The sequence below is a fragment of the Salvelinus fontinalis genome, chromosome 6 (genome assembly GCF_029448725.1).
Source record: "Salvelinus fontinalis isolate EN_2023a chromosome 6, ASM2944872v1, whole genome shotgun sequence".
In the NCBI taxonomy this organism is placed as follows: Eukaryota; Metazoa; Chordata; class Actinopteri; order Salmoniformes; family Salmonidae; genus Salvelinus; species Salvelinus fontinalis.
The window spans coordinates 28,107,809-28,133,294 of record NC_074670.1 but is presented as its reverse complement, the minus strand read 5'-3'; the positions used below and the strand labels follow the sequence as shown (position 1 = coordinate 28,133,294).

Here is a 25,486-nt window from a genome sequence, read left to right as displayed (position 1 = left end):
TGATGCACCGGTACCGCTTGCAGTGTGGAAGCAGAGAGAATAGTCTATGGCTTGGGTTGGAGTCTTTAACACTTTTCTGGGCCTTCCTAACACACCGCCTGATATACTATAGATGTCCTGGATAGCAGGCAGCTCGGCCCCAGTGATGTACTGGGCTGTCCGCACCACCCTCTGTAGCGCCATGCGATCGAGGGCGGTGCTATTGCCATACCAGGCTGTGAAGCAGCCAGTCAAAATGCTCTCAATGGTACAGCTGTAGAACTTTTGGAGGATTTGAGAGCCCATGCCCTCAAATCACATGACTGTGTTTGGACCATTTTAAGTCTTTACTGATTTGGACACCGAGGATCTTGAATCGCTCGACCTGCTCCACTGCAGCCCCGTCAAAGAATTCTGTATGAAGGAATGGTCTAAGATCCCTCCCAATGTGTTCTCCGACTCATAAAACATTTTAGAAAAAGGCTCAGTGCTGTTATCCTCGCATGGTGAGGTATCGAAAGGTATTGAAAATAGGGGTGTGAATAATTTTGACCCCTACCTTTTTGAGAAGAAAATATATGACATCTTAACAGTGCTTGACTTGGACTGAAATTGGTTCCGGTAGTCATTTTGGGTGCCGGTACAGTTTATATTTTGGTGCAGGAGCGCCACAATACTTTTGAGCTAATATTCTATAAGAAGAACAGGAGCTCAAGCAGTAGAACATTTGAGGTGCCAGTACTCAGCTCCAGTGAGCTCCTGCCCAAATTAAGCACTACTTGTTAAACAAAATATTTTCTCTGAGCAATTGTATTAGTATCCATATCATTCCCCCCAAAAACGTAGCATACAATATAACTCAATATTTGAATTATTTATTTTATACACCATTTTTTGTTATTTATCAAGTGCATCAATCATTTTTGACTGCACTGTGCCTTTAAAATGCTCATGTAATTAATGGGTGCATTTATCAGTTATTGATAATTGATAGTTATTGTTCCCCACAGGTTTATGTCCTTACCATGAGCAGAGAACTTCAAATTACTGTAGTAGATTGTGTGGATATGGGAATGGAATGCCTGCTTCTAGCAGGAAGACACACAAAGGCTTTGTATCCATGTTCCAATGTTAGTGTATATGTATCTTTAAAAAACAGACAAAGAGAAGTGTTGACATTATCAAAAATATATTTTGAAAAAATGTAAGGTAGATAATATGAACTACCGAAAACCTCTACAGCTTTTTTGAAAGATATGTAACAGCATTGTACTAAATGGCACAATAACAATTGCTTATTGCTTCACACAAGCGGTTTAATTTTTTATCACAAATTGATTGTACATAAATGTTTTTAGATGTAATATTAAATAGGTTCCCCATCACTGTCTGTCTTTACGATAACTATATATATCAAGGCACCCCATTTGTGTGTCACAGTGAATTGTTATTCTGCATGGTATTGGATCCGTCTCGCTCGAAAGAGCAGCCCTTGCCTGCGGCTGGAGCAATAGCAGGTGTGTCTATTGGCCTGATGAGAGCCAGACAAAGCGCTTGGGTTCACACAAATGATACAGACGGCTGCGAGCCACCCCTGCCACAAGCTGAGAATGTGTTAAAGAGAAAATGTTAACGTTTTTACCCGTATCATGAGCTTGGAAAGGGCATAATAAAAAATAATTATGTTTTTTCCCCTTAACTTTTTGTCTGATGTTTGATTCTTAAAACTAAAAACTAAAAATGTAATGCATCGTAATTACTTTTATTATGAAAGGAAAGAGGCTCAAGGCAAGCATAATACATGTTCAAAAGAAGGCTCAAACATTGACAGTGAATACTGTACTGTACCAACTAAATAACAGCAGCATCAACATGCGTAAAGCACTCAACATGCTTGGAGGGGATATTTTGCAAAAACATGCAAAGACACTTGTGCACAGAACGGTACCACTAAACTGATACATTGTGATAGGAAAAGGCCACAGTTTATCACAAGAATATGACATGTCAAAGTTTGAAAGCACTCATTTGGTAGGTGTATGACATCTGCTTGAAGTGCATAACATATTTTTCTGTCATCTATTGACTATCTGTAAACATGCTACTCTATAAGGCATACAGTTAAGGAGTTGCCCAAATAAAGAGCCACAGACATTGTCCATAAAGGGATAGACCAAGGTGTGATAATCTGTTCAGATGTAGCACACTGCTAACATGCCATCTGTGGGCAGTGATATGCTTTATTTTAAGGATATTACATAGAACTATAGCAAGATGCTATCTACGACAGAACTACTGGAATGAATCTTTCGTAGATGTTCATAATTAGGCACAAGTTATGGCACAGTAAACATTTCAATCAACCTTATTTGGTCATTCAGATTTATGACTCTGGATCCTTTTCATTAATAGTGATTTGTCATTTTTTGGATTGCAGACATTGAATAGTTAACACTTATCCCACTGCTGACATCAAACATCGAAGCCACCCAAAAAACAATGAGGTCTCTTTAAAGGATACTTTGAAACATTGTCTACCTCTCTTTCCATGATGGCAAGAAAACAAATAACTTGGGTGACAAAGATATGGATATCAATGGTATGTTATAGGCTGGCTGATGTTAAAGGAAATATCTGTCTTCCAATTTCAAAAAGTATTAACCAGCTCAATGAGGGTGAGAGCCTTTGTGAGTGCACACGGCGCTGGTTGGCATAAATGTAACTACATTTGTTTTTTCTGTGTAAGTGTATTTTTGTTTCAGCAATGCTTGATTGATTGTTTGTGCATTTTGTACCTTGGCCAAAGTGGACAATTGAAGTAAAAGATTCCACAGGATACACTGTGTATACACTGAGGACCTTGCCGCAAACAAGCAACTTTATAGCTTCAAACGGCATTCAAATGTTTTTCTTGTTCTTACATGGAGTTTTATTCCTTTACTACTACAAGTACACAATTGAAATGTAGGCCTATTTGCAGGAGGAACTGTTGCATAGAGCACCTGTAGACCTTTCCTGCAGTCAAATGACCAAAAGTGGTCTCATGGGTGGAATGTTATTAATATTTCTCATACTTTCATAATTAATAAACATCCAGTGTTGCTATGTCAAACGGTTGTGTTATATTTCAGTATTCTGTGATGTATATCAAATTTAATATTGGGATGCAAACTTAAAATTGAATACATTTCAACTCTATATCTGACTTGGTAAAATTGTCTTATTTTTTTTAAACCCATAACCATGTGCGTGAGGTGTATACATTTTTTCTAAGTAGATTTGTTTAAGACTACCAAGAAACACTCTGTGTGACCCTAATTTAGCCCATCGCAGTAAAAGGTTAAGGGGATGGGGTGGTGAAATTATGCAATAGTAGTGGCAACGAGTTAGCCTGGAGTGTGTCTTTGGGAGTTAGATTTGATAGGTATTACAGCAGGTACCTTAGATGATGCCATTTGGTAGAAGATGTTCCTTATAAGTGATTCCATACAAAACCCGAACAAATAAAATACCATGATTTAGGGATTTTCGCAACATTTAATCCATAGAATGGTCCTTTGGAGGAAAGCACAATTGAGAAATACTGAGCCTAAGACTCTGTAATGTTTCATCTGTAGATGCTAAAAGGTTCAAAATGGTGTCATATGAAACTTTAACGCTTGCTCTGTAATATGAGTAGTATTATGATTTCAATAACATTTTTGTACATTCATTTATGAATATTTAAAAATACAAACATGAATATTGAAAAAAATTACCAAATGTTTCAATATATTGTCGAACATAATATACTCTAGGGGCATATCAAAGTTCCATAATGGGATCTCTGCTAGTTTTAATTTTATGGACCATTTTATATTGAGAAATTGGAGGCAATGTAACCAATCACAGCCCTCCTTTGACTTGCATCATTGCACATCATGCAAATTTAAGGACTCCTGGGAAAGGCCAAAATGTCATGAATATGACAACTTTGATAAATAATTTCTCAATTATGCTTTTAGATACAAATGTCAAATATATGTCAACAATATTTCTTACAAAGGACCATTCTATGGATAAAATCATTTTTTTATCTGCAAAATTATGGCCTTTTTTTTGTCCTGGTTTCGTATGGAATCACTCGCATGTGTTGTCATTAGGGTAATAATGGCTGGCAATTACTGCTTATGTCTGCAGTAATTGGTGAAGCAATTGATATAACATGTTACAATAGAGCAAACAAAGAAAGGTCTTAGGTGATGCATGCTCGAAGGGTGCCTCTAATACAAAGGTGTCCCTGGTGGTTTGGCACCTGCAGTCATACAGCATGTGGTCCTTGGGCAAAATGGATAAACAAAGTTGCTCCTCGAGCATTGCAATATTTGACAGTGCTTCAGTGTCAAGGGAGCTCCTTCTCCACACGGAGAAGAACACTGCAATACAGTGTCGAGGGAGCTCCTTAGGTCCTCCTTAGACAATGCGGTAGTCAAACGTGTCCTTCTCCGTGTGGTCTGTCCAGTTGGAGGAGGGCATGCTGCGGTATGGGTCCAGCAGGATGCGGAAGCAGCGCACGATGAGCAAAGCCAGGGCGATGAAGAGAAGGAGGACGAAGACAAAGGCAGCCTTCCCCTCAGCCATCCTGGACCCCTCATCCATTTCGTCACTGCTCCTCCTGCCTTCCTTAGATAATCACTTTCAGAAGTGGGAAGATACTGAAGCACTGGTGGCTCCTGTAGAGAAAGCCAAACAAATCAAATATGAGTAAATGCAATGTATATAATCAGTGGCGACCTGTCATTCAAGGCAGGTGGGGCTTGCCTGTTTTGCATGTTATTTTGGCATTAATACGTGTCACATATCAGTTTGCAAACAATGCAAAAATATATATATGTTAGTGGAATTAAATAATTCCTCTAATGTACTCATTAATTAAATTCAATCTGTCTATTTATAAGAATTTGTAAGATACTTATTAACATAAAATAGACAGGATACAGTCTTATTAAAATTAGATAATAGTGTTTATTCTCGGAGCACGCTGCCATTTGATCATAAACACAGGTTTATATACAAGATATGACGTCATAGGTTACAGAATTAAGTCTCATCGTCCTGACAAATAGAAAACAGGTTCAAAAGTTCATTCCAACTTCACAGGGCACTCACATGACACATAATATAATCATTTATCCTGAAGGCTCACTATAATTTATTACCACTTTAGCAGACAACTCAAGATAATGGAAGACCTAAAAAGTTACCCACAGCCTTATCTAACACCTCAGGGCTAAGTTGGGTCAGTTCAACCATAGTTTAACGACCCTTTCTGCTTATTTTATGACCCACAACACAAATCTCTTTTCACCAGGCATGCAGAGTTCAATTAGTTATAGTTTTATCTAAAGCTAGAATTTGTTTTAACTATTTATTAACAAAATTCCTAACAATATATCATTGAGTTAATAAAGCTGCATACAAACATGGTCTCTGTTTTGTTTTCTTGAGTAAGGCAGCTCCAAAATGCAGGTGTTTCAGCCTAGCTTAGTGCTTTCTGTGGTGGTGGGGCAAGCCAGCAGAAAATACGGAGCATTGCACCGTGATTGGCTCAGTGTTCTGTCACTCATGGGGACACTACGTCACCGCCAAGTCTAAGAGTAGACATCGAAAATTCTATCCCCTTGGGTGCTGCCATAGAGTTACATTAGAAGTGCCCATCCAAAAAGGCTCAAGGTCATTGGCCACAGATAAAATGACGTAAAGTCTTGTTATACAGTAGCTTTGAATGAACTGATCATGTCAACATCATACTGTCAAAATATTAGCTAGCAGTCATCAACATGAATCAAGTCGACAATCTACAGGCAAATCCTTTTAAATCCTTGTCATATGAAGAGAAATAATGAAGAGAAATCAAAGATAAAACACATCGGTGCTCATCGGCCATTGGACATAAACATTACAGAACAAGTTGGAAATCGCAAATTCAACAATGAGTGGTTTGGAAGGAATCAGTGGCTAACTGGAAGTACTGCAAAGCAATCATTAGCCTGCAATTCATCGGAGTGGCTGTGGCTGTGTGGTCCCAAGTCTAAGATTAAGGGTCTCTTTTCCTAGTTTAAAATGATAAACATTTAACATTGGCCATGCTGTTAATGAAGCAAGATTTGTGCTGCACTCAAAACAACTGTTAACTCAGAATTGCAAAATCTGACTTTAGTGAGTTCAAGACAACTGGGAACTCGGGTAAAACGAGCTACGACTGGGAAAATATATTTTGAACTTTCATCCAACTCGGAATTGTATATCCGGAATTTGAGCCTCTATCTAGAGCTACAACCTTAAGATCACAGACATCAACAAGATTCAACCATTTTTTCCCCAGTTTCCAGTTGTCTTGAAAGCACCATAAATCCATAGAATGCCAAACTTTGATGACAAAATTGTTCAAGTGAGTACATCACAAGGTGAGTCCAAAAATGTCAGGTATGCTGCTGCATAAATTATTTAATATGCCAGGGAGATATGTATACTGTAGCTAAGAAAGTAATACTAAGTGTATGGTGTGTAATAAGCTGTTAGTAGCCCATGTGCCAACAATTTGGTCTATTTTCACCTCTTAATTCACCCGACCAAGATTTACATGCTTTGAATAGTTCAGGCTCCATGCAGCAGCATTGTCTTAGAATGTTTTGCTCTGTCGTTTGTGAGCTTTAAGAGGCTCTTTTGGGCTGGATTTAGGCCTCATGGTTCTGTAAGCATTAAGCGTTGTCACAGAGATTGAGAACGTCACCTGGGAGGGAATGACAGGCAAAGCCGGTGGTGTTATGTGATGGCTTATGGTGAGGATGAAGACGAAAGAGCCCGTTGTTCTAGACATATCTCTGCCAGTGACTCTTGGGAGAGAAGCCTTCAACCCTGCTTCTCTGTGACAGGCAGAGGATGAACATCCTGTAATCCATCACACTTAGGACTCAAGAATGATATTTCACCCTGCTGGCTTATTGTGTTGCCATAGGAAAGTGACAGGTGATGTGGCAGTAAGCACAGCGTAAGGAAAAGGAACCAAAATGAATGTCTGGTTTACGGTTTTAAAACATTCAGTCTGATGTAAATCTATATTAGTTAATACAATATACTTGTTGATGAATTTAAGCTAATAACCATGTCTTACTATGATGAAATGAATAATTTAGACTACAAAAAAGAGAACATGTTTAAGCAGTGCTTTTGATATAGGCTACCTTCTTCAGTTCTTTAATTCTGTCCCTTCAAGGTACAATTGTTGAGCAATTAAGTCTAGCAACTGCATTTTACTCTGCTGATTGTTGTTAGGCAATATAAAATCAAGTGTCCTCACATTTACTTGACCATTTTGCATTGTCGTTGCATTATGGAAGCCTCAGTTACACACAAAAAATCAGGGAGGCAGTTGACACATTAAAGAATATGATTGTTCATGCCTGTGTAGACATGGACAGAGTTGACTATCAAAGTGGCAAGAGAATGAGTTTTGGTTTGATTTATGACTTATGATTCTACAGCTGACTTCTAGTGTCATTTTGTAGGGTGGGCTGTGAACAGCATCAATTAAATATATGTTTTTATTAGTCAATCTGGAGAGAATAGTACTATTGTATGATGGGTTCCATACGTTTGTTCTTGATTCTACAGGGTCGAGAATGGATATTGTAGGCTATATCTCATAACAAACAAGCCTGGGATGTACTGACTTCTGAAATAATATAACAGAATGGCACGTGTTGCGCACTGACAAGCCACACCATTTTGATAATAGAAAACAAGCTATTTTTAGAAAACAGGACACACCCTTAAATAAATATTTATTTTCATATGTTTTATAAGACTTTATAGACGATTAGAATTATTTTCTGATATCGTGTGTTATTGTATCAGGGCAACATTGGGAAATCAAAATGAAAACTCAATGCATTCTCTCGCCTGTGCGCAGGTGCCAAAATGACAATACACAAAAATAGGCAAGTTTTTCTCTATGTCACTCAATGAGCAGTATGGCATTTAAACGCTAAAATAAATGACCAAAACATTATTCAAAATAATTAATGTATTAGGTCTACTTTAGACTAGCGAGAAGATGGCGTGACGCTTACCTGTTGTATCAGAAGAGCGCGGGAAATTCCGTCAGCGCGCGCACCAAAGGCAATACATTTATGAATAGCCTCATATTTTTCAGTATTTTCCGAGAAAAACAATAACAAGCATTTTATCTAAACATACCCTGCTCTCCATTTTCAATCTCTTTCTTTCAAGCTGTTAATATTTCTGCCTACTCATCCACCCAGAGCTTTTGTCGTCCACCTCACTCACTCCCACCAAAGCGATGTAGTAGAATATCTCGTCGCCAGTGGCAACCTGTTGCCATAGTAATCCATCCTTACAGGTGTAAGTGCACGAGAGAAAGCAAGGTGTGGTTCTGTCTGTGTATTTCATGACATAGCAAATTGATAAGCTTCTGTTTGAGACATATACGAATAACTGTTTCTTCCACAACCTTATTGTTAGATAATTATTGCAAAAATGTGCAGAATATCTCAATAAATAGAGATAAATAGAGATATAACACATAGAAAACACTTAATTCTGGCCTTTGATATATATATATTTTTAACTTCGCTGGAAGAAACATGTAGAGAAACCTTGCACACACTAGTATCTTGGTTTTGACTCATATCCCATTCCCCGAGTCCCCTGATAGTCCAGGCTACCAAACTATTGCCTAATATCCTAATTATTTTTCTAAATAAACAATGATGACCATGCAAGTCAGTTTATTAATGGTCTGTGAGTAATAGGCTATATTAGACATACCTCAGTGGTGAGATGTGATTGAATTACTTGATTCATAATATAAGAAGCCCAATACTGTTTTGAGTCACAGAGAGTGGGTTATTTGACCTCAGTGTTCAATTAGCATGATTTGCTCTGAGCCAGATGTCAAGCAGTTAGTCTTCCACATTTAAGAATGATGGGTCAGACTGCTTGCAAAAACCAAATCCCCATTGAAGTTGTTCACTAATCTAAAACTCAGTGATGGGCCTGGCATACAAAGCCCCACAGAGCTCTCTGGTGGATATTTTATGCATTGCAGTTTAAAGCGCACAATGGTGACGTACGCTGAATGTACACTGCTCAAAAAATAAAGGGAACACTTAAACAACACAATGTAACTCCAAGTCAATCACACTTCTGTGAAATCAAACTGTCCACTTAGGAAGCAACACTGATTGAAAATAAATTTCACATGCTGTTGTGCAAATGGAATAAACAAAAAGTGGAAATTATAGGCAATTAGCAAGACACCCCCCAAAACAGGAGTGATTCTGCAGGTGGTGACCACAGACCACTTCTCAGTTCTTATACTTCCTGGCTGATGTTTTGGTCACTTTTGAATGCAGGCGGTGCTCTCACTCTAGTGGTAGCATTAGACGGAGTCTACAACCCACACAAGTGGCTCAGGTAGTGCAGTTCATCCAGGATGGCACATCAATGCAAACTGTGGCAAAAAGGTTTGCTGTGTCTGTCAGCGTAGTTTCCAGAGCATGGAGGCCCTACCAGGAGACAGGCCAGTACATAAGGAGACGTGGAGGAGGCCGTAGGAGGGCAACAACCCAGCAGCAGGACCGGTACCTCCGCCTTAGTGCAAGGAGGTGCACTGCCAGAGCCCTGCAAAATGACCTCCAGCAGGCGGTGCAAGGGTTCCTGTTTTATACACTGCTCAAAAAAAGAAAGGGAACACTTAAACAACACAATGTAACTCCAAGTCAATCACACTTCTGTGAAATCAAACTTCCTATGGAAGTTCCACTGTTAACACTTCTGTAGCCGCTGACTGTTTCTTGCTTTCTTTCCAATAGAGAACAGAAAACACAGTCTTTGATCAGCTACCCTCCTAATTAGTAGACATTTTCACTTCATGTTCTTTTATGGAAATGAATTGAAATGAACACAATTCATATCAAATACCATTTGCATAGTTCATTCAAGAAGCTATATACTCAAGAAGCTGGGTACATTTGACCATAACACTTTAGTTCACACACGAAAATCAAACCCATATGAATTTACATTTGAAAGAGGAGCATAAGAAATATATTTTACCCAGGGGGTATGTGGTATCAGAACAGATGAAACAATATCCAAACATGCACTCACACCATCCCTTGATAGATGCTTTCATGTTGGCTACATAGTTTACTGAGCTTTTAAGTCAAATTTCTACTGATAAATGAGTGGGCATATGTGCACACACATACCCTTTCATGTGAAACACACACACACAAACCACAGGAGGCTGCTGAGGGGAGGATGGCTCATAACGGCTGGAATCGAGTGAATGGAATGGTATTATACATGTTTTTGATGAGTTCAATACCATTCCATTTATTCCGTTCCAGCCATTACTATGCGCCCGTCCTCCCCAATTACAGTTTTTGTAAATCCCTTTGGTGCAATTTTCACAAGTATTTGGTACATTTTTACAACTCTTAGTACAAAACTCAAAACAGATCATCAAAAATGCAGTTGTTTCAAAACTCTAAGCACATTTCCAATTGACTAAGGCCTAGATTTGATTAGATCAAGCGTTAACTGGCAAAAGCCAACACCCACATAGCTGATATTTCAGTTGTGTCATAGCTGTTTTGGCTGTGTCGGAGGTGTAACTGCATTGGAGATGTCAAAATCTGTGAGCAACGGCTCTTGATCAGTCACAAAGCCGTAGGCCTACCCCTCCCGGCTGACATCTGATTGAACAACAACACACAAAATCCTAGTCACTTTTTCACCAAACTTAATCAGTGTTTCGGAAATACATGTTTCACATTTATATGAACAACACATGTTCATATAAAGTAATTGCCTTTTACAATGCAATGCTCACATTACTTTTGATATGATTTTACTTAATCAGACGGCTCTTTATTGACGATCACTTAAACTTTTGGTTAACCTATAGATTTGACATATAAACTGGTTTGTCTACCGCAGATTTTGAGAACTACATCATGAAAATGTATGTCTATAAAGTAGAAATATAAAAAGTAGGATATGTACTCCAATTAACTATTATAGGCTAAAAGGTGACATGATTTTACTTCAGAGTAAGTTTTCAAAAAAATATATTGACAAGATCATAGATGTACTGCATGTAACAAATCCAACCAAATTAAAGTGTATTGGTCACGTACACAGATTAGCAGATGTTACAGCAGGTGCAGCAAAATGTTTGTGTTTCTTGCTCCTACAGTGCATTAATACAATACCAATACAGTACTGTATACCGGAATATAAGCCATTTACGTAGCAGACACTTTTATCCAAAGTGACAACAGTCCACACATTTTGATATTTGACCCCAGTGGGAATCGAACCCACTTGTCACGTTCCTGACCTGTTTTCCCTTGTTTTGTATTTATTTAGTATGGTCAGGGCGTGAGTTGGGGTGGGTTGTCTATGTGTGTTTTTCTATGTTGGTAATTTGTGTTCGGGCTGGTACGATTGACAGCTGCCTCTGATTGAGAATCATACTTAGGCAGCCGGGGTTTCACGTGTGGTTTGTGGGTGTTTGTTCCTGTGTCAGTGTTTGTGCCACACGGGACTGTTTCGTTCGTTCGTTCGTGTGTGCGTGTGTGCGTTCTTCGTTGTCTGTAAGTTCTTATGTTCAGGTCTGGTTACGTCGTTTGTTGTTTCATAATTTATTAAGTGTGCTTCGTGTTCGTCTTTCTTTAAATAAATCATTATGGATTCAACCTACGCTGCATATTGGTCCGATCCATGCTCCTCCTCAGACGAGGAGGAGAACGAACGTGACACCACTGCTCTGGTGTTGCTAATGACATGCTCTTATGAACTGAGACACGTACAGGACCACTACAATACATACGTACAATACTGTAAAATAAAACACACGATTACAATTCAGGTGGAAGACGTATGACTTCCATCCCCATGAGCGTACCACTCTCCTTCAGGCCATGGATGTTGAGGATGCAATGATTTCAATCCAGACCAGTCAGGCTTGGATTAGCCATGCCAAAAGGTTTTTCCCCAAGGACATTTACTGTGATGTTGATGAGAACCTATGAACCTATGGCCAAATGCTCAAGACATGCTTGATGCAATGGTGCCTGCTAAACACTGCTTCTTTAATTTCTTTAATTTGATCACATTGTGAAAGATGTCTTGAATGATGACACCTTTGATCACACATGGGAGGGAAATTATGTAAATGTGATGTTCAGTCAATTTTAATGGGCTGTGCAAGTGTTTTGCCTAATGTGAAAAAGTGTCATGTACTGTAATTAACAAAAAAACTAAATTGAGAAGATATCAATATGTTTTGTTTTGGTGATTAAACCAATATACTCATATTTCACATTAAACTTTTATTTTGAATCAATGGTTGTGTGGTCAAAGATGTATACAAATGAAATGGATGCACAATGAAAGGTTTTGAATGTAGGACTGGCTGCGTAACAAGTGTTACCAGTGTGGAGTTCAGAAAATTCACCACATACTTGTGAAAATAGTACCAAAGCGCAAAAAAAGGTGCCAACAACTTCCTGTGAGACACACACACACACAGTCTTGTACAACTAACCTTGTGGGGACACACAATTCAGTCCCATTCAAAATCCTATTTTCCTAACCCTAAACCATACCCTAACCTGCACCCTAAGTGTAACCTTAACCCAAAACCTTAACCCTAAACCTAGTTCCTAACCCTAAACCCCCTAGAAGTAGCATTTGACCTTGTGGGGACTAACAAAACGTTTGTTTGTTTACTATTCTTGTATAGTTAAACACATCCACACACACAAATGCCCACTCGACAAAAACAGACATATCCTCTCATGTGAAAGCCCGATTTTCCTAAACTATTCATCAGGCACAGCCTCAGAAGAATAACCATTAAAATAGTTTTTTTTTAAACTGGTGGGCTAAAATTGATTTCCTTTCATTATTTTTGTATGAATGTATGTATACTACCTGACCAAAAGTATATGGTCACCTGCTCGTCGAACATCTCATTCCAAAATCATGGGCATTAATATGGAGTTGATCCTCTCTTCACAGCTATAACGGTCTCCACTCTTCTGGGAAGGCTTTCCACTAGATGTTGGAACATTGCTGTGGGGACTTGCTTCCATTCAGCCACAAGAGCATTAGTGAGGTCGGGCACTGATGTTGGGCAATTAGGCAATTAGGCCTGGCTTGCAGTTAGCGTTCCAATTCCTCCCAAAGGTGTTCGATGGGGTTGAGGTCAGGGCTAAAGTTTTTCCACACCGATCTCGACAAACCATTTCTGTTTGGACCTCGCTTTGTGCACAGGGGCATTGTCATGCTGAAATAGCAAAGGGCCTTCCCCAAACTGTTGCCACAAAGTAGGTCAGCACAGAATCGTCTAGAATATCATTGCATGCTGTAGCATTAAGATTTCCCTTCACTGGAACCATAAACAACAGCCCCAGACCATTATTCCGCCTCCACCAGACTTTACAGTTGGCACTATGTATTCGGGCGGTAGCATTCTCCTTGCATCTGCAGATTCATCCGTCAGACTGCCAGATGGAGAAGCTTGATTCATCACTCCAGATAACACGTTTCCACTGCTCCAGAGTCCAATGGCAGCGAGCTTTATTCCACTCATGTCTACGCTTGGCATTGAATTTCCCGATGAACAGTTCAGTTCTTGTGCTGACCACGCTTCCAGAGGCAGATTGGAACTTGGTAGTGAGTGTTGCAACCGAGGACAGTCTATTTTAACGCTTTATGCGCTTCAGCACTTGGCGGTCCCTTTCTGTCCCGTTCGGCTGTGTGCTCGATTTTATATGCCTGTCATCAACGAGTGTTGCTAGAATTTCCAATACTTTTGTATGTATAGTTAATGTGTATGTATGTGTGCATATACAGTATATTATTACTTTCTTTGCTACTGCAGATGCAGTGTCTTATAACCCCATGTGGGTTGGGCATCCTGAAGATGTGACATTATAATAAGGAAATCAATCAATCAAATCCTTGCTTTACTTTAGACATTCCCAGCTAAGACATACTTTGTCTGACACCAATTGTTCCTCTCCATTCCATGTAGATTCATCTGTGTGTTCTTCCCAGCTTCCATGAATTAGTAGCTTTGTGCTCACTTCAACAAATCTAATCCCTGTATTTCTTAAACAAAAATCCCGGCAGGAATAACCTCAATAATGTAATTTGGAGAGGAGTGTAATAGTCAGGGGCTGCTCAGACATGATTAAGTATTAGTTTATCTGAACCAAGAATAATACCTACAATGCACGTGTCCCACTTAGCTAACGTTACACTCCCAAGACATTTTCAAGAGTGACAAGGAGAAATGTTTTGCGTAACATTTAAATGTATTAATGAAAGGTCTATTTATGAGAATGATGTTTAGTGGCTTTGGGGCCTGAATGGACTAGGTGTGATGAACATATATTCTATTCGGAAACATACCTAACTCCATGTCTCAGTAGTCTGACTGACTTCATGTGTGTATTGTACTAATATGCTATGTTGTTGGATGGTGTTGATCTGTCAATAAACATGTGGTCTATTGAATGTGTAGTGAAGAAAAGTTAAGTAAACCCTTGAGTCTTGAACACGAATGTCAAAATAAAGATAATTCATTATTGACAGTTCATGCAACAGTTAAGATTGCATTTGTCCATCAAAGAGCTCATATAAGGGCATGGAAGGACGTCACAAATGGATTAATGGTTGCTACGTTTCTATCCACAAGAGGGCAGTATAATATTATACATCTCATGTACTTAATCCAAAAAAGATATTTAGTCAGACGCCATTCATGTATAAAGCAGTAAATAAACATCTCAAATGTTTATTGATCAGTGCCTAGATCCCGTCGAACATGGAGTTTATGGCTCTGTAAATGTGATTCATTCACAACAGCAGCCCTAAAAGTGGCTTTTGAGCCTGGAAAATATCCTGCATGTACTGTACAGGAAGTTTGACAAGTGTTTAATTTCCTGAAGTGACTGTCTGGGAGAGTTGTGGCCTCTATGCTCATGGCAGCTCTGCAGCAGAGCAGGCCCACTGTATACAACTGTAGAGTAAACCACTAAAAATATCAAAGTCCCAATCGCTTGCTCGCACGCTCTCTCTCTCTCTGAGTTATTACAGCATATTTGCTGCTCTTCCATAGAAATCAATGTAGAAATCACTACACACTCATCTTTAGTGGTGATGTGGAGCTCTTAAATGTCTGGATGCTTTTGACTTGATCCTGCTCTGTTTACAATGTAAAATAAGGGGATCACAAGCGCTTTTAAAACACATATTTTGCTGTTAATTACCATGAGTAATCAACCTTTCGATTGCCGCAACAGAATTCTATGATGTATCACATCATTTGAATTAACGAGGTAGAGGGCAGATACATTTGGTGTGAAAACAGAAATGAAATAGAACAGGAACTATTGGCCTCTCAGACAGAATCCCTATTGGTGAGGATTCTTCATCACACAAAGATTCCTCTGTTCTGTTGCCCATCTTTGTTTTGTGTTTTTGTACTTTGGGGGCAATCTACTGTATGTAATATCCATTGCCAGATGAATGACAGATTTCTTTGTTTGATTTTTTTTGTGAAAGTGAGAAATGAGTAATTACATGATACACACGTTTATCAGCAGCCTTGCACTATGCACGATGGGCAATGTACATTCCTTCTTCACAAAAACAAGTTTAAAAATCAATGAGATAAGGTTTCATGATCAATTCTTAGGCAGTGTTTCTGGTCTTCACTTTCCCCTCTCTCATTCTCTGGCTTTTTACCTGATGGAACTGTAGAGAATCCGGAAATAGCCCAACTTATTTAAAATGACAAAGACTAAAATGTTACTGCCTGAAAAGAAAATCAGCATTTCTCCAAACTGTCATCTCCTCAATCTCCCAAAGACAGTAATGACCATTAGGCTGTGCAATTTAAGGAACAAATTTGTGTGGGGAAAAAAAGAAAGAAGGAATCATGTCTCGGGGAAGGATGGGAAGAGGTTCCGAATCGTTAGCTCTGTGGAAGTGCCGCTGTTACGGGACTAATTGAGTGTCTGGGTGAGCCATCGTTGGGTCGGCCTCAAAGCGCCGGCGTCAGCATAACCAGGTGGGCGGCTGTAAAGCTAGGAAAATGAAGCCCCACTTCCAGGCAGGAGTAATCAGTGCAGTTTAATAGGGGCGACTTTGAGCCGATTCAGCTGATGAGCGGTGGGCGGCATAAAAGGTCATGAAAGGCAGAGCGAGGGAGTGTATGGCGTGTTAAGTGAGGTTAGGTACACGTACTGCTGAGTTAAGCAATTTAATTACAACGTACAAACACCTGAAGATGTGTAAGGAAGTGGAAAAATGGTCTATTGTCACACTACACTCCCGGTTCTGTTTGATCTTGTTCATTTCAACAGTGACTTTAGAATCCAGGTCACACCGCCTTTCTCAGACACTGGAACAAAGTGAACAGTGGTTGAATGCTTTATCAGGGTCTTCCCTCCTTGCAGCATTGAGTCTCGCAGAATCACCACACACGGGTGGAGGAGCTTTCAGCTTTGTTAGTTGTAGATCTGAACTTTTAGGATAATAATGATATCATTCCCTTGCTTTACATCCTGCAAGTCACATAAGTCATTTACATAACTCAGTGAACTTCACGTAAAGTTGATCTACCCACCCTTTTTTTATGTCAAGAATTTAGAAATGGTGGTATTCCTCAAGAGCTATAACCACATAGCTGCTAGACAAGCAACCCACTGAGCTGGAAGTGGAAACCAATTTCATCATCCATTTCACTTCATCATCCACAGCTGGACAGGACGTACAGTTGATGTCGGAAGTTTACATACACTTAGGTTGGAGTCATGAAAACTCATTTTTCAACCACTCCACAAATTTCTTGTGAACAAACTATAGTTTTGGTCTGTTAGGTCATCTACTTTGAGCATGACACAAGTAATTTTTCCAACAATTGTTTAATAACAGATTATTTCATGTACAATTCACTGTATCAAAATTCCAGTGGGTCCGAAATTTACATACACTAAGTTGACTGTGCCTTTAAACAGCTTAGAAAATTCCAGAAAATGTTGTCGTGGCTTTAGAAGCTTCTGATAGGCTAATTGGCATAATTTAAGTCAATTGGAGGTGTACCTGTGTATGTATTTCAAGACCTACCTTCAAACTCAGTGCCTCTTTGCTTGACATCATGGGAAAATCTAAATAAATCAGCTAAGACCTCAGAAAAATGTTTGGTTCATCCTTCGGAGCAATTTCCAAATGCCTGAACGTACCACGTTCATCTGTACAAACAATAGTATGCAAGTATAAACACCATGGGACCACGCAGACGTCATACCGCTCAGGAAGGAGACGCGTTCGGTCTCCTAGAGATGAACGTGCTTTGAAAAAGTGCAAAAAGTGCAAATCAATGCCAGAACAACAGCAAACGACCTTGTGAAGATGCTGGAGGAAACAGGTACAAAATTATCTATATCCACAGTAAAACGAGTCCTATATCGACATAACCTGAAAGGCCGTTCAGCAAGAAAGAAGCCACTGCTCCAAAACCGCCATTTAAAGCCAGATTATGGTTTGCAACTGCACATGAGGACAAAGATTGTACTTTTTGGAGAAATGTCCTCTGGTCTGATGAAACAAAAATAGAACTGTTTGGCCATGACCATCGTTATGTTTGGAGGATAAAGGGGGAGGCTTGCAAGCCGAAGAACACCATTGCAACCGTGAAGCACAGGGGTGGCAGCATCATGTTGTGGGGGTGCTTTGCTGCAGGAGGGACTGGTGCACTTCACAAAATAGATGGCATCATGAGGGAGGAAAATTATGTGGATATATTGAAGCAACATCTCAAGACATCAGCCAGGAAGTTAAAGCTTGGTTGCAAATGGGTCTTCCAAATGGACAATGACCCCAAGCATACTTCCAACGTTGTGGCAAAATGGCTTAAGAACAACAAAGTCAAGGTATTGGAGTGGCCATTACAAAGCCCTGACCTCAATCATTTGTGGGCAGAACTGAAAAAGCATGTGCGAAAGGAGGCCTACAAACCTGACTCAGTTACACCAGCTCTATCAGGAGGAATGGGCCAAATTCCACCCAACTTATTGTGGGAAGCTTGTGGAAGGCCACCTGAAACGTTTGATCCAAGTCAAACAATTTAAAGGCAATGCTACCCAATACTAATTGAGTGTATGTAAACTTCTGACCCACTGGGAATGTGACGAAAGAAATAAAAGCTGAAATAAATCATTCTCTCTACTATTATTCTGACATTTCACATTCTTAAAATAAAGTGGTCATCCTAACTGGGAATTTTACGTGGATTAAATGTCAGCAATTGTGAAAAACTGAGTTTAAATGTATTTGGCTAAGGTTTATGTAAACTTTCGACTTCAACTGTATATCTCTGCATTCAGGATTTCATTGCAGAGGGAGAGCCTGTTTTATTGCACCTATCATCTTCAGAGACAAGTTGAGAACGGCCTCTGTTTAGCACTAGGATAACGGGGCTCGCTGTGACCACCACTAACGGCCCACGATAAGAACACTCAACCTGTCTCTTCCTGTTTCCTCTGGCTCTCTGTTTATGCTCCCCGACCATTCACAGCACAGAGGCTTTAATGGGGCACCACAGAACCAACCAAACAAAAAATAATCACCCTGTAAGGTGTCAAACCAGGAGGTGTTCACCACATGGCGAGGCAAGACGGTTAACATACCCTCCCTGAAGACATCGATAGTTGATGTCGTGGTATTGGTGTCGGGATCATCGATTTTGGTCCGCTCTCGCCTGCAACAGAAAGCCTTGGGTTTGTCTAAGGACACAGTCTAAATATAGGAGTAGGTTCCGGGGCAGCTGTGGTTGGGGTTGTGTGTTATGAGTGTGTTTTTGTTTGATAGGTATCAGTGTGGACTGGACTGGATGAAGGCTGTTTAGACTGGTTGTGCTGTGGGACTTCCAGTTGGCTGACAATACTCTGGCAGGTCTGAGGCCAGCAAGTGGTGTGTGTTGGGGGTTGTAACTGGGGCGGGATGTCCTGGTCTGGACAGGTGCAGGGTGAACAGGTTGAGACAGGCATGGAACATGGGAAGAACTGGGAGGGGGAACGAAGGGCGGGGAGTGGGTGGTGAAGGAGGGGAGGGGCAGAGGAGACTTGTCAGAAACGGACAAGCACAGGTGGCTTCTTGTCTCCGGGTGAAAGTGTCAGAAGTGCTGAGTCGAGACCTCTACTGTGCCAGAATGGGCCGGATTGAACCGGCACCCGCCCCCTCCACCAACTGTAGCATTGGGGGTGTGCTACGGTCCACAGGCGCCAGACGTGCCAGGCATGCCAACCATACAGCATAGCTCTCTACTGACATAAGCCCTGATTGTGGCTGAGCCCAGCGCGACAAGCCTCACCCCACAGTGTAAAGGCCACGTAGCTGGAACAGAGAGTGTAGCACTGTGGATATGGGCATATTCTTCACATTCCCCATGGAACAACATACACACAGTCTGTGGCTTTCTCAATCGCTAGCTCACAAAGGATTAATGAATAAGCCAGTGAAGTTGAATCAAATTAGCTTACAGGAAAGTTACTATGTTTAGCTAAGCCCATTTTAAATGTACTGTATATACTATATGTTCTAGGTCGAGGAAATAGGATCTTGTTTTAGGCAATAGTTGAAATAGTCCTTGAGGTCAGAATTGTGGACAGAAAAAAAAGGAAAGCAATTTAGAAAGCCCTGAAGAGAATTATACAATCAATCACAAAACATACAGAAGAGAAACAGAGAAACTGTCTGGTAAACCAATACATTTCAGAGGGAGACTTGAAGGTACGTGGTTGACTGCTTTGCAGTGGTAGGAGGACAGAGGGTAAGGGAGGACAAGTTCAGTTTGATCGTGTTGGCCAAGCTACTGTAAGATCTGCATGGGTCCAGAGTCAGATGCTGAACAGGGGCCATAAGAGGCCACTATATGGTTAGTATTAGTGTAAAAAGCCTCACCCCGTGAGACCTATAACCTGATAGGATTTCACCCTTAATCCATAATAGGTATGCCTGTCAATTACCTTCGCATGACACATTTGTGTTGGCGATAATGAATTTTGAACACAGAATGGATCCTATAATATCCATGTGGTGTAGACGAAATACTATTACAGCAATTTTCTCCCACATTCTTTTCAGAATGAAAGGGTCTTTCATGAAAGGCAATAAAGGAAGGAGAGCATGAAAGAGAAATTTAATATTTTTCATACTGCAATTTTCAGGAAAATGAAATGGTTTTCACCCTAGTAGAAAGGAGACTAGAGGCTGCTTGTCTCTGTGTGCTGGTGAAGCCTTGTGTTTCTCCACCAGTGTTTATGGGCCATTTAAAAGGCTCCAAATGCACTGCGGTTTGTGGCCTACTAGTCCTTCTCAACTCCTCTCTGGGAGCGAGGCCAAACTGGGTCTCCTGTAAAAACAAATACTGCAGAAATAGTGAGGAGTCTGAGTTATGGACACTAGTCTTGTGGATAGAGCGTTTTTGGCTTATAAGCGCTTCCATCGTTCTGGCATCCATTTTTATTTCACAGAGTGTAGCTTCTACAGAGCTTAGCAATGATCTGGTCAATAAATGTTTCCATTTTTCAGAAGGAAATCATTCTGAGGGGGATCTATTGCACAAGACCAAAACAAGATATTTGAGGATGTGTCCCTGCTCTTATCAAAGAGGAACATGATTAACTATGATTTTAAGCTTTCTTGACTAAATGCACTAAGAGAGTCTGTAAGGAACGTTTGCATCAAAGACCAACGTATAATAAGCATCATAGGGTACTGGACCAAAGTAGTCATTTCAATAACCAACTATCTTATCAGATGTGTACTAATGCCCTTCAAAGCATACCAAAGTTAATTTAAAACTGACTTGAAAAAAACCTAACCTTGGTTTCCTCATCCCCTTGTGATACATACTGACTGAAGATAGTATGCCACTAACTTTTAAGTGAAAACTTCTTTACGGTCAACTTCAGCAAGATGTTTCTGTCACCAAATGAGATGAAAGCCTTGGTGGTGGAGTATAAAACAAGCTCAAATTAATATCCAGTTTAATGAGGAGCTTCCTCAGATCGTTTCCATCGAGTCTTGGGGGCATTCATAAATGGAGTCCTTGCATTCTACTCTCTAGAAAAAGCATAGTGTTGAATTTGCCCTCAGAAGGCTGGCGTACATCTCTTAGTTGAAGCACACATGCGCCGACTGTGAAAATAAAACGAGGAACTTTGATGTTAGAGCTTTCACAGTATTCATCATTCATCAAATAATGTGCAATCAAATAAAGTGTGTTAAAATACTGTAAAGCCTGGATTCACATTAGTTGACAACTCAATCAAGTGTTCGCAGTGGGAAAAGACTCAGCTGTATTTCTTTATTCTGTGGTCATATTTGTTGCCTGGATTATCAAACAGCAATGCTGTGGTCTGTATAGTGACAGCCAGGTGCAGTGAGGCCACCTTCTTTGTTTAAGGCCAGTGACAGTGATGAATGGGACTATATGAAAGCGCCACAGAAAAACACAAGAAAGGTTGATGGAGGGAAAAGTATGAATACAAGGAAGGGACAAGCAGCAGTACACGTGTCCTGAAACCTGGATCAATGTTCACAGCATCGTTTTTTTTTTGCAGGCAAAACCCTGTCAACTTTGCAGCGACAGTGATTATTCCACTGACAGGTCTCGCTGGTAAAAAAAATGGTGACTGCGTCTGCCCAGCCTTTCAGACGTTCCGTTGGGAGATATGTAATGAATTCTGATGCCAGCTGTCAGTGTGCTGTCGCTAGGGTGGACACGTCGGGAATAGGAAGTCATTTTAAGACGATTCCATGATTCCACTGGAGCTGTATTTCTTAGGGGAGAGGGAGGGGGTGGGTTGAGGGGAGCGGGATGGTTGGGGGGGAGGGGGTGCAGGTAGGTCACAATGGAATAGCTGACAGCATATAAACCTATTTAGAAGGAGAAAAATACATGGTTTGTGAAGTCAACAGTCAGGCGGATTAAGGGAGGTGTGGGACCATGCAAGGTAATTGGAAAATGTATTTTTCTGTCAATCATACGTGGTGTTTTCTTACATCGGTATTCTATTAGTTTTCTTCGATGTAGAAAGTTGAAGGACCAATCTAGTTCTGGAATTTGCCAGACAGTGACTTATTTCAGGGCGTTTGATTTTTCTCATCAGGAGAACAAGTGTAGGTGGTGTTCTGATCAAATTTGTTTCACATGAACTTCCAGCGGTGAAATTCCTTTATTTGAGGCCAGAAGGCTTTCTCATACACCTCATTTCAAAGACTAGACACACACAAAAAAACTGTCTTCCCATATGAATTCAAGTCACACAGGTGTAGGCCTGCTTTGCATCAGATAAAGTAGCTTTGCAGTTAAAAGCACCAAAATTGTAACGGTTGTCATAATCTTCCTCCTCCTCGGTCGAGGAGAAGGAGTAGGGATTGGACCAAAACGCAGCGTTGTATGCAGACATAAATAATTTATTTAAACAAGACGAAAATACGAAGAACACTTGAATAGATTACAAAACAACGTAGACAGACCTGAACTTGAGAACTTACAATATAACACGAAGAACGCACGAACAGACTAACCAAACGAACGAACACGAAACAGTCCCGTGTGGTGCGACAGACACAGGAACAATCACCCACAAACAAACAGTGAGAACAGCCTACCTTAATATGGTTCTCAATCAGAGGACACGTCAAACACCTGCCCCTAATTGAGAACCATATCAGGCAACACATTAAACCCAACATAGAAACACATAACATAGACTACCCACCCAGCTCACGTCCTGACCAACTAAACAAAGTTAAACAAAGGAAAATAAGGTCAGGAACATGACAAAAATAAGGTTTATACATTTAAAAGGACAGCTCTTTCATTAAAGAAAGTGGTTTAAGTGATGCGTCTCTGATAAGCCATCATAAGTTATTTCAAGGGCCGTCTACAGTCGTGGCCAAAAGTTTTGAGAATGACACAAATATTAATTTTCACAAAGTTTGCTGCTTCAGTGTCGTAAGATATTTTTGTCAGAGGTTACTATGGAATACTGAAGTATAATTACAAGCATTTCATAAGTATCAAAAGCTTTTATTGACAATTACATGAAGTTGATAGAGTCAATATTTGCAGTGTTGACCCTTCTTATTCAAGACCTCCATTCTTGCATAATCAATGCTTGGAGTTTGTCAGAATTTGTGGGTTTTTGTTTGTCCACCCGCCTCTTGAGGATTTACCACAAGTTCTCAATGGGATTAAGGTTTGGGGAGTTTCCTGGCCATGGACCCAAAATATCGATGTTTTGTTCCCCGAGCCACTTAGTTATCACTTTTGCCTTATGACAAGGTGCTCCATCATGCTGGAAAAGGCATTGTTCATCACCAAACTGTTCCTGGATGGTTGGGAGAAGTTGCTCTCGGAGAATGTGTTGGACCATTCTTTATTCATGGCTGTGTTCTTAGGCAAAATTGTGAGTGAGCCCACTCCCTTGGCTGAGAAGCAGCCCCACACATGAATGGTCTCAGGATGCTTTACTGTTGGCATGACACAGGACTGATGGTAGCGCTCACCTTGTCTTCTCCGGACAAGCTTTTTTCCAGATGCCCCAAACAATCGGAAAGGGGATTCATCAGAGAAAATGACTTCACCCCAGTCCTCAGCAGTCCAATCCCTGTTCCTTTTGCAGAATATCAGTATGTCCCTGATGTTGTTCCTGGAGAGAAGTGGCTTCTTTGCTGCCCTTCTTGACACCAGGCCATCCTCCAAAAGTCTTCACCTCACTGTGCGTGCAGATGCACTCACACCTGCCTGCTGCCATTCCTGAGCAAGCTCTGTACTGGTGGTGGCCCGATCCCGCAGCTAAATCAACTTTAGGAGAGGGTCCTGGTGCTTGCTGGACTTTCTTGGGCGCCCTGAAGCCTTCTTCACAACAATTGAACCGCTCTCCTTGAATTTCTTGATGATGCAATAAATGGTTGATTTAGGTGCAATCTTACTGGCAGCAATATCCTTGCCTGTGAAGCCCTTTTTGTGCAAAGCAATGATGACGGCACGTGTTTCCTTGCAGGTAACCATGTTTGACAGAGGAAGAACAATGATTCCAAGCACCACCCTCCTTTTGAAGCTTCCAGTCTGTTATTCGAACTCAATCAGCATGACAGAGTGATCTCCAGCCTTGTCCTCGTCAACACTCACACCTGTGTTAACGAGAGAATCACTGACATGATGTCCGCTGGTCCTTTTGTGGCAGGGCTGAAATGCAGTGGAAATGTTTTTGGGGGATTCAGTCCATTTGCATGCAAAGAGGGACTTTGCAATTAATTGCAATTCATCTGATCACTCTTCATAACATTCTGGAGTATATGCAAATTGCCATACAAACTGAGGCAGCAGACTTTGTGAAAATGTATATTTGTGTCATTCTCAAAACTTTTGGCCACGACTGTACTTATTTGACCACAGCAGTAGACTCCTATTAAATAAATTAATGCCTCACCTCTGTGTGAGTGGTTCCTTTTGACTCCCTACTTCCTCCCACCACTACCCCCATGCTAATGCAGTCATGATTACCCAAGAGGCACTGAGGATAATTATGTACGTTAATCAATACAGGCTTGTTAGGAGGAGCCAAAGTCAAACATTTTCAGCACAGCATTATTGTACCTCATCAACAACATGGAGAAGGTAACAGCCAAGACATCAATCCCAGGTCACATCAACACATGTAAACAGTCCTCTTGACTAGGGTTGAATATTTTCCCGGTATTTTCTATCCCTAAAATAAATCACTTTCTTCTGGCTAACCCGGTATTTCCCGCCAAAACCAGAAGTGTCATTCTAAAGCATACACATTCTGTATGTCTGGATGTGATTCGAGCTTTGATTGGCATGAAAATTCAAGCCGGAAGTGCCATACACTACGGACATTTTATTAGCCCTACATTAAATACATTTTATGAGCCCAAACTCAAATAAGCCCAAATGACTGTGCAGTCATCCAATACATGACCTATGGTGACTTCCTGCTTATATAAAGGTAAAATAAAATATATAGGTTAAAACAGAAAACAGAAAAGCCCATAGATGAAGCTATTCTGTCTTGGGTAAATAAATGAAACAAGCTCCAGTAGGCTACTCTTTTTGAGTGTGGACTGTATTACTGTACTGAATTGTATTATACGGACTGGAATTACACACTTGTTCAAAGCATGAAGATGGGAGAGAACATGCGATGCTGGTGCAGTTACAATTGTAGGCTGGCGAGTTTGATTTTGAAATATAATAGGGTCTATTTTACTTTTTTATAATTAGTAAGCTGACGCAATGAGTGTATTAGCCTAAGTCCTCGTTTTCTCTATTGCTTCATTGCTTCCTAGCTTTTAAGTCGTTTTCTTTAAGTCAAAGTGTACT

The 25,486-nt window shown here is 40.4% G+C and overlaps 1 long non-coding RNA gene across 1 annotated transcript; it reads right to left on the bottom strand.

Annotated features, from left to right (window-relative positions):
- Positions 1-1,151: 1,151 nt before the first annotated feature.
- Positions 1,152-8,381, bottom strand: LOC129857547 (uncharacterized). The gene is made up of 2 exons (XR_008759914.1): positions 8,091-8,381; positions 1,152-4,691 (listed from the first exon to the last, which is right to left on the bottom strand). It is a non-coding gene; the product is annotated as an uncharacterized LOC129857547 (long non-coding RNA).
- Positions 8,382-25,486: the final 17,105 nt, after the last annotated feature.